The sequence below is a fragment of the Phacochoerus africanus genome, chromosome 3 (genome assembly GCF_016906955.1).
Source record: "Phacochoerus africanus isolate WHEZ1 chromosome 3, ROS_Pafr_v1, whole genome shotgun sequence".
NCBI classification, from domain to species: domain Eukaryota; kingdom Metazoa; phylum Chordata; class Mammalia; order Artiodactyla; family Suidae; genus Phacochoerus; species Phacochoerus africanus.
Genome location: NC_062546.1, coordinates 4,885,609 through 4,895,725, shown reverse-complemented (window position 1 = coordinate 4,895,725; position 10,117 = coordinate 4,885,609). Strand labels below are relative to the sequence as shown.

Genomic DNA, 10,117 nt, shown 5'->3' with positions numbered 1-10,117 from the left:
AGGAGTTTCCATCATGGTTCAGCCCTAACAAAACCAATGAGTATCCATGAAGATGCAGGTTTGATCCCCGGCCTCACTCAGTGGGTTAAGGATCCGGCGTTGCTGTGAGCTGTGGTGTAGGTTTCAGACGCAGCTCAGGCACTGCGTTGCTGTGGCTGTGGCTAGGCTGGCAGCTACAGCCCCGATTGGACCCCTAGCCTGGGAACTTGCATAGGCTGCAGAAGTAACCCTAAAAAAAAAAAGAAAAAAAGTCAAGGCCAAACCTGCTGGGAACACCTTCTCTGTGGAGGGAAAGCTACCAGCAGACCATGTGTCTGTCACAGGCCGGTATGTGACGAAGCAGTCACACGTAGCCATTCGTGGTAAGGATCTAGGTGGCGGGTATCTGGGCGTCTACTGTACTATTCCTTCGAAGTTCAAGTATTTTGGCATTTTTTATTATAAAATGCTGGGGGGAGGGGTTCAGCTTAGCCCCACTTCCAGGAGGGAGCAGGTTAAAGCATCATTTCCTGGTATTGCTTTTAGTTTCTTAGAACCTTTTTCTCATCACCTCACAGTTTATAAATGTTTGAACAATTACCACTGTCAGGTGCACAAACAAAGCCCCCACACAGCGGTGTATTGTTCAACAGACGGAAAAGTCTGTTTGATTAGATTTTTTTTTTTTAAACCCAGGGCAAGGAGGCTGAGGAAGGAGGATGTGTGTTGATAAAAGTGCCGCAGACCTGGGCCTGTGAACAATCCCAGTGAGAAGCTCCAGCTCCTCCTTTGTGGCCTGGAGCTGCCTTTGTTTACCAGGATACAGGTGTAACCCTTTCTAACCAAAAGCTTCTTGGCAGCAGGCACAGTAGTCCTGTTTTCACTCTAGTTTTGTTTTAATCCAAGTGGCTTATTCAAGACAAAGTCCGGTCCAACCCAACTGGGGCACCTTAAGGTCGTGATGGAGAGGTCAGGCTTTAAGGGCTCAGCCTCTAGCCAGACTGCCTGGGTTTGCATCCCTCTGGCTTTTTTTTTTTTCTTTCTTTCTTTGCTTTTTCTTTTTTCTTTAGGGCTGCACGTGCGGCACATGGAAGTTCCCAGACTAGGGGTTCAAGTGGAGCTGCAGCCGCCAGCCTCCACCACAGCCACAGCAATGCCAGATCTGAGCCATGTCTGTGAACTACACGGCAGCTCACGACAATGCCAGACCCTTAACCCACTGAGCGGGGCCAGAGATCGAACCCATGTCCTCATGGACACTAGTTGGGTCTGTAACCCCTGAGCCACAACGGGAGCTCCTCCCACTAGCGTTTTGATTGGGTGCTCTGTGCCTCGGTTTCCTCATCCATAAAATGGGAACAACCGTGGTTCGGTTGTTGCGAGAGTAGCAGAGCTATTGCTCACAAAGAACTGAGAACAGATGAGACCAATGCGGAATCAGGAACCAAAAATTATCACTCACAGCAGATTTCTGAGCATCAGTTTCCTTATCTGTAAAATGTAAATGGAGATTACATATTATTTTTTTGATGATGAAAATAGGACCCTCCTCCCAGGGCTGCTGAAAGGAAGAAATGACCTTGACCTGCAGGAGAAATTGCCTCGTAGAATGTTCCCGCTCAATAAAAGGTAGCTACGTGAACGATCTAATTTGAGATGTACAATGGGACACTTGTCCTTGCCTCTGAGACAGGAAAGCCACACGCTGGAAGGCTGACGATATTAGCAGAGCTCTGAAACACACTAGAGAAAGAGGTGCCGAAAGGGCTCAGCCCGTCGGCTTCTTCTGTGCTGGGGCCGTCAGGCTGCCTCCCAGACCGCCGTGACCTCGATACGGGGTGTACGCCGCCGGCTGGCCTGACCCCCCTTCTCCCAGCCACTGCGATGACCTACATTTCCACAGTGGCGGCCGGAACAGACATTCCAGAGTAATTAACAAACATGTGCGCACGCGCGCGCGCGCACACACACACACACACACACACACACACACACACACACACAGCTGGCTCAGGCCTGGCAGCGAGTGGTTGGCACGCTCGCCGTCTAGACAGGACTGGGAGCTGAATGGCCTCCTGCCGTGGGAGGCAGCAGCTCGGGGCTGGGGCTGGGGCGGCCGATGGCCCCTCCCCACCTCGATCCGGGGCCTCGAGCCACCACGTCCCTTCCAGGGAAAGCGTCCTCGGGAACCATCAGGCAAGAGAGCCAAGTGCAGCTGCAGGGAAGCTCAAAGCACTGGGGTTACCATCGTGGAAACCGGCACCGCCCCTCCACCAAGGAACTAGTTAGGCGTGTTAGGGGGCATTCCTAAGCAGGCCCCGGGAGCAGCCGCTGACAGTCGTGTTGGAGGAGATGTCTGCCGGCACGTGGTGACTGTCAGCACGTGTTAAATCTCCAAGAAGCCGGATGCGAAAAAGCGTGGTACTGGGGACCACCGCTGGTTTTTCAGGAGATGCCGGGGACAGTCCCTGGGAAGCAGACCCAGAAAGTTCAGCGCTTCCTCTGGGCATCACAGCTGGTCACCACAGCACTTTGAACGTTTCACTCACCGCTTAAAATAAGCACCTGTGCCCGAAATCCCAGTGCCCTCGGCTGGCACTTCCCAGACACTGATCACGTGTGGGATGCCATCCTGACGTTGCCGACCGGCACTGCAATTCACTTAGAATTCTTAGAGGATGTATGCGTTTCATAAGAGCGAATTTATTTTAAATAAAACCCATCTCACAATGGCAGGTGGACAAAGATAGAAGGTAACGGTAAAGGTGAACACGGGATTATTCAAGGTTTTGAAATTGCTCCCACGCTGCTGGAAATCATCTTCCAACCGATGACGCATGCCCAGCAGGGCCACAATGCTGTCTCTGGGACGCACTTCATCTACAACCCGAAGAAGCTGCAGTTCAGGAGACATGATTTCCAAGGTGACTCGGGAGTCTGGACCCCTGGATCCAAAGTCAGGTGCTGCCCCCCCGGGCCGTGCCTGCGGTGGCTCTCCCTGCCTTCCTGGCAGGATGCTGGGAGGGTGGTGGATCTGTTTCCATGGAGACGGGAGCCGCCCCACCTCCCGGGACTCCTGACCCTACCCCACAGCTGAGCTCCCAGGCCCCTGACCCCACAGGGGGAAGTCCCGCTCTCTGTCTTCCTCCACACCCTCCGTTTGGGGCACATCTGCACAGTTTCCCCGGATGCGAAGTAGAAACCCCCCAGGAGTCTGTGAGCTTCATTAAATTACTTTTAATTTCATAGTGCTCAGTTTCATAGCCAATTCATTCTGCTTCATCTTCAAAGGTCCCATTCCCTTCTCTTTTTCGTTCTCCAATAGTTCCAAGGATTTTCTGGGACCCATCAGGGGTCTGCTTGTGTTTATTTTGTAACCGTATGTAAACATGTGGTTTGTCTTTGTCCATCTTCCTCATCTTCCTGACCGCACGGGCTGGCCCTGGCTGGACCAGCACGAGTGGGTCTGGAAGACGGGATCCACTACCCTCTCAGAAGGCTCTTCTTCGCCTGGGGGCCCCCTGTTCCTTGATGCACCCCCCCCCAAGGTTGATCCTGTCATCCAAGCTGGCCAATCAGAGTAGTCCATGGCCTGGAGCATCATGATAGGTCAGGGGGCAGTCACGTGACTAATGCAGAGCCAATGAGAGTCCTTTGGGGAAAATGAAATGGATTCTTAGGAAGACTGTGATATTTTCTCTGACTTGCTAGCTGTGAAAGAAAAGGAAGCCCAGAGCTGCTGGAGGCCATGCTTGCTGTCATTTGGAACCCAGCTTGCCCAATAATGAAGCCAAGTAGAAGTAAGCAGAGCCAAGAGATGGCAACAGGAAAGTCAAGTCCTGCTGCTGTCAGATGGGCCCCTAGATACAACTGTGCCTGAAGGCTGCCAAACTGTTCAACTTCGAAGTTGCGTGTGTCAGTAAATTTCCTGGGGTTTGTTGTTGTTGTTCACCCATTTTCTGTGTCTCTTTCCCTGTTCAAGCCACAGCCGATGAACATCCCTGTGGATATCAGGCCCACCCTCCTTTCCCTCCCCCTCGTGTCCTGCCTTAGCCGGGCGCAGCCTATGTGATAAAGGCGACAGGGCTGGAGGAACCCTGTTGGAATATGTGGTCCTTCAGGACAGCTTAGGCATCACCTGCTCCAGGGAACCGTCCCTGGTGCCCCATCATGCTCTGCCGGGCCGGTTTGCATCCCAACTCCGCCACCACACAGCCTTCCGGATGGATAAGAGCCGGCTCCGAAACCCAGACCTCCCCTCTGCTGCTTACCTGCTGTGTGGCCTTGAGCCAATGAGTAGCCTCTCTGGCTTTGGTTGTGTCATCTGTCAAGTGGAAGTTACATCAGTACCAACACCCCAGGTTTGTGATGAGGGCTGAGCAGGCTGATCCACGCTACTGACTGCGAGCAGAAGCCAGCAGCGGTTAGCGCTTGGTCCTGGCCATCATTTTTACGGTCTGTATCCAGCTTTATTGTAATTGCCTTTTCCTCGCTCCCTCGCCTCAAACCATAGTCCTCTCTCATCCCTTTTCTTTCAATACTTTTGCCTTTCTGGGCGTCACGGGGTGCCTGGCATTTACGAGTGTTGGCGGACCCGTGTGTGTGCCCCCAGATTAAAGGCAGACCCGTAACTCCTGCCCTGGCTTCTCCCCATCACGAAAGCTCAGGCTGGGCCAGCTGGTTTCTGATTCTTGTTTTTACAACGAGATTAATGAGGGTAGCGGCGACGTGGGGGTGGGGTGGGGTAGAGAAAGCAGGGTGGGCTTGGAATGAACGTGGGGAGGTTCTCACACTTGGCTGCGCGCTGGGATCACGGGGGAGTTTTAACAAACACCGCGCCCGGCCGCCCAGACTCTCCGACCTCACCATCTGGTTGGGGCCCGGTGTCCGGGCGGAGAGCCGCCGGGGTGGAGGGTGTTAGAAAAGCATCCATGTGCTTGAAGAATGGAAGCTCCTGGAGTGTTTTTGAGAGATTTCAGCAAAGACGGAAACTGCTTTTCAGTTATTTCTGAGCCTCGGCCAGTTGTTTATTTGAACGTGACCTGGTTCTGAGATGGGTGCCAAGGCGACCTGACTTTATCTGATGTGAGTGAGTGACTGGCCAAACCAGTGGGCGCATGAGTTCCCTCTCAACCCTCCCACCAGGTTTCACAGGAAAAAACTGGTAAGAGGAGGAGGCGACACGCTCTGGTTCAGGGGCCCACAGAAAAACACGGTTTTCTGGTCCAGGGTGAACCCGGGACATGCTCTGTGCACATCTGTCTCTTTTGTTTGTTTGTTTTTTTAGGGCTGCACCTGCGGCCTCTGGGAGTTCTCAGGCTAGGGGTCGAATCAGAGCTGCAGCCACCAGCCTACACCACAGCCACAGCATTGCAGGCTCCGAGCCGCGTCTGCACCCTACACCACAGCTCACAGCAACGCCGGATCCTTAACCCACCGAGTGAGGCCAGGGATGGAACCTGCATCCTCAGAGAGACTATGTGGGGTTCTTAACCCGCTGAACCACAGCGGAAACTCCCATGCGATCTCCTCTTTTAAACCATTTTTCTCCAACTTTGAGCCTTCTGTTAGATGGCCATTTCCACGGATCACACCTTGGTTTGAATTTAATTTTGCTCATAATTCCTCCTTGAGTCACCTAAAGAAAGACAGGTGAACATTCTGGCTTCAACACACCTGTTGCCTCTGGAGAAACTCAACACCAGCCACCCGGCAGATCAGATTGTGGCAGCCGGAAACACTGCTTTCTTGGAGGGATTTTCTCCACACACCATCGCCAGCCGTGTGCTGGGTGCGGGCTACGCCTCAGAGTCTCCAACGGTAGGTCAGAAGCTGGGCCTCTCTGGTTAGGGCCCGGACGGGCTAAGCGACCTTGTCGAGGGCTTCTGAGCCTGGGGCCTCCGTTTCCTCGTTTATAAAATTCAGCAAGGACTCCAAGCCTTTCAGCATTGAGACATCTGACCTCTGCTGTTCTAAAGACTCAGCGTGCTCTTTCCAGAGCATTCTCGTACATGCGCAGTGGAGGCGAAACGGCACCAGGAGGTGGCAGATGGGCCAGGACACGCCAGGGGCAAGTGGCGCACACACCACTCAGGCTGGATCAAGACAAGGAACTGGGAGAGTACCACTGAGGCTCGGCGGTACAAACCTGACTAGCAGCCATGAAGATGTGGGTTCGGTCCCTGACCTCGTGCGGTGGGTTTATGATCTGGTGGTGCCGTGAGCTGTGGCGTGGGTCACACATGTGGCTTGGATCTGGCGTTGCTGTGGCTGTGGTGTAGGCTGGCAGCTACAGCTCTGATTCAGCCCCTAGCCTGGGAACCTCCACGTGCTGCAGGTGTGACCATTAAAGCAAAAAAAAAAAAAAAAAAAAAAGACAAGAACCAGGGAGTGTGGCTGCTCCTGTAGCAGAACGGCCCGTGGCTGCTGTGGCTTCTGGCTCCAGACGTGCTCAGGGTCCTCAGGATCCCCCGCCCTAGCTGCCCTGCACTGGGGACACCCTCTGGCCCTCAGGGAGGACAGGTGGCCTTTGGCACACTGCGCCCACGTCCCACCAGCTCAACATCTTCAGCCCAAAGGGACCCTCCTGGGCGACCGTCCCGCAGGGGCCGGCCTCATCCCGTGAGAGGATTGGTGGACCAGGTCGTGCACACCAGCCACGGCAGCTGGCGCCGTAGAGGAGGCTGACTGGTGGCCAAAGCTGGACACGTGGCACCGGGGAGCTGGGCGGCGGGGCTGGCTCTCCCAGGCGCAGAGATGGCCTTCGAGGAGGGGGCTGCTTCCTGATGGAAATGGGGATTTTTAACCCGAAGAAAGGAGAATAGAGAGTGGGCAGACCCAAATAACAGCACAGCCGGCTGGGCTCCAGAAGTCATTTCTGTCTGCTCCCCAAGCATCTCAAATACGGATGTCCCCTCTCCACGTGGCCATCCCCCAAGGCCACTGCCCTAAGGCCCCCTTCTCCCTCTATGAAGCCCCCCCTCCCACCACTCCCTCCTCCACATGGCTGAGGGCTTCCAGCAGAAGCGGCCGTTTAGGGACGACAGCTGGCTGGCATGAGCGCTGTCTTGGAGAGGAAGCGAAGAGAAGAGGCTTAGGATCTGGTTTGAACCCGGGTTCTCCCATAAGTTAGCAAGTTACTCTCTGTGTCTGTTTCCTCATCTCTCTAACGGGCACAATGTGACTGGGCCTGCTTTCGAGGGTGGTCGTGCAGATGAAAAGCAGATAAATAAAGCCCTCATCAAGGGGAGCTGCTATCAAAACCCATCTTCAGTCGGTCCACACCCCTCATCTCGCGCACCAGAGCCACCGTCCTCGCACCCTTGGCAGCGCTCCAGCCTCATCAGGGCACCCCAGGCTCCAGCCCTGCCCTTCCTCCCACCCCCTCTGCCCACGGCAGGCAGAGGGGGGACTGCTGCGTGAAATACAGGGCCCCCGGCTGAAGGTAAATTTCAGACCCAAAATGAGTAATTTTCAGCATAAGTATGCCCCATGCAATATTGAGGACATACTTATGCTAAAAAAAAAATAAAAATTACTCATGGTTTAGTTTAAGCTAAAATTTCCCCAGGCACCTTGTCTGTTTGTTTACTAAATCTAGCAACCCTAAGGCAGGGAGACTTTTATGAAGCACAGATCAAATCATCTCCCCTTTGCTCAAAACTTTCAGTGCTATTTCATCACAAATTAGACTGGAATCCACACCCTCTCCTGACCTGCAGAGCCAACCTCGCCTGAACCTTGGGCACTGCTCTGACCGCCTTTTCCTCGTGACTGTTATTAACTGTCAGGTCTCGCAGGGCACCTGCCCCCGCCCCGCGCCCCCTCCCAGCCAGGGGATCAATCATCATTCCTCAAACGAGTAAGCAGATGATCCCACAAGGACCACAGGCAGGAGCCGGTGGGGTGGTGGGGCTGGATGCTCCTCTCCAGCCTCGGGAGCAGCCCTGCTCACCCCTGGTTTCGGACGTCTGGCCTCCAGGAGGAAAGGATAGATTTGCGTTGTTTTAAGCCACCAAGGTTTGGGTGGCTTGGAAGGCAGTCTTGGAAACTAAAGCAATAGGCGGACGTTCCCTCTGGCGGAAATCTGCAGAAGAGGTTTGGGGGGGCAGGCGAGGAAGCAGGGAGCTGCATTAGAAGCTGTCACACGGGTCCGCCTGGAGCAGGATGTCAGCTGAGTCTGCGCAGTGACAGAGGGGAGAGCGCGGAGTGGTGAAATTAAGATACATTTCAATCGCATATACGGCCAGCATCTCCACGTGGCCCTCCGTCTCCCGGGACCACACTGCCACGGACTTGGGCAAACCAGGGTTCTTCATCCCCCGTTAAGCCGGGGTGTTTGTTGTCGTCACTGCCGTCATTTTGTAAACGACGGACCAAAAGGCCAGAGAGGTTCACCAGCACGCCCAAGACGACACGGTTAGAATCGGCCGAGCACAGATCCAGCCCAGGCGGTGTGGGCACAATCTCGCGTGTTTAAGGGCCCGTCCCGCAGTCCTATTAACGTCCCTTGCTGGGGTCAGAGAGGGATGGGCGAGGACGGAGGAAAGGAAATAACAGCAGCTTATTGTAAATTAATTAATAAGGAAATGAGTGCAGTGGCACTCGTTACAAAGTTGGGGCCTGGGACGCGGGGCAGCTTGGGGACCTTCAGGTGAGGACCTGGCTGTGTCCGGGAGGAGAAAGGCCGTGTTGCCCTGGGAAGTCCATCGGGGCAGAAAACTTCTGGAGCCGGGGGTCCTCAGGAAGGTCCCTCCCACCCCCTGCAGGCTGTGCTCAGACCCAGCAAACCCGAACCCACCGCCACCACCGTATTCACGACCCGAAGACAAACAAAAGCCTCCAGCTGACCTGCCGGAAACATGAAGCCTGCGGAAAATGGATTTTGGCCCCATGTCATCGGTGGTTTTCCACGAATCTTTTCCAGTCTGAGACTGGTGCTGGCTTCGCTGCAAAACCATCGGTTTTCCGGTTCCAGCTCCCTCTGCAAACTCTCTCCCGATCCTCCTACTTGGAGAAACCAACTCTACTTTCGGAAACAATAATAAGGGTTACCATGGAAATATGAGTAATTTCCATCCCAATGCTGCCCAGATAAACGATCAGGCGTCTCTGGCCACCCTGCCTGCCACCAGCCTGGGTCTCATGACTAGAAAATTTGGAAACGGTTGAGAAGCTCGCGTTCTAGGGCATCGATTTCCTAAGTGGGTCAGAGCCGGAGGTCTTGGCCGTTAACCGCTGTGTCAGTGAGGGCTGAGCATGGAGATTGCACGCGCAAAACACGACTTCCTCGTTTTGAAACTCTCAAGAGCTCTGTCCAGATAAAGGGACCTCGGGACCCCAGAAGTACAAAGTCAGTCGGGTGTGATTTTATTCCAATAGTGATTTTGCTGTCACCGCGCATCTCAACGGCAGTTTTTAGCCTCGATCAAAGGCGAGGACGGCATCTGTTAATCAAGTTGGAAAAATCTCACTTTCTGCAAAAATTGAGCTGAGCTGAAGGAAGGGGGAGGGAAGGAAAAAACGCATCAGACCCTCTTGGGGTAAATGCACATCTTTTCAATAGAAACAGGATGGTAGGCAGTGGTAGTCAGTCAATAAATACTCAGGGGCCGAAAGACAACACAGCAGGCACTCAATATGTGCTGCGGTCCTGCCAGGCAATGAGTTCTCTGCAAGTCCAAGAGAGGTGCAGAAGGTGCTGGCAGGAAGGAAGGTAAGATGCCTCAGGACGAGTGCCCAAGGGAAATAAGGAAACGCTTTCTTATGCCGGCCTGGTTTGTAGCAGGCGTGCAACAGATATTTTGGAAATTTGTTGTCAAAACGGTGAGACATAGAAGTGAGCGTGGTCGGCCCCCACCGCCCCTCCTCCCCCCAACATCTCAGGGAGAGTTAAATTATTTGCGGAATCGACTGATGGGCAGGTTTGGGTATGGGAAGAAATGCCGGCAGTCCGCGGTTATGCATGCTGGTGGGGCTGGGTCTCCCTCCTGCGGAGGTGGGTGGGAGGTGAAGCCCATCTCCACCGGAAGCCTAAACGCAGCCACAGAGCCCCCCGGGCAGGTTTGTGCACATCGTACCCCTGAAACGCAGCACACGCTACGAAGAAGCAGGGTTTCTGAGTGCTGGAATTATCTTG

At 54.2% G+C, this 10,117-nt stretch overlaps 1 long non-coding RNA gene across 1 annotated transcript; it reads right to left on the bottom strand.

Moving 5' to 3' along the window:
• Positions 1 to 2,662: 2,662 nt before the first annotated feature.
• LOC125122025 (uncharacterized) lies at positions 2,663 to 5,247 on the bottom strand. The gene is made up of 2 exons (XR_007133680.1): positions 4,251 to 5,247; positions 2,663 to 3,631 (listed from the first exon to the last, which is right to left on the bottom strand). It is a non-coding gene; the product is annotated as an uncharacterized LOC125122025 (long non-coding RNA).
• Positions 5,248 to 10,117: the final 4,870 nt, after the last annotated feature.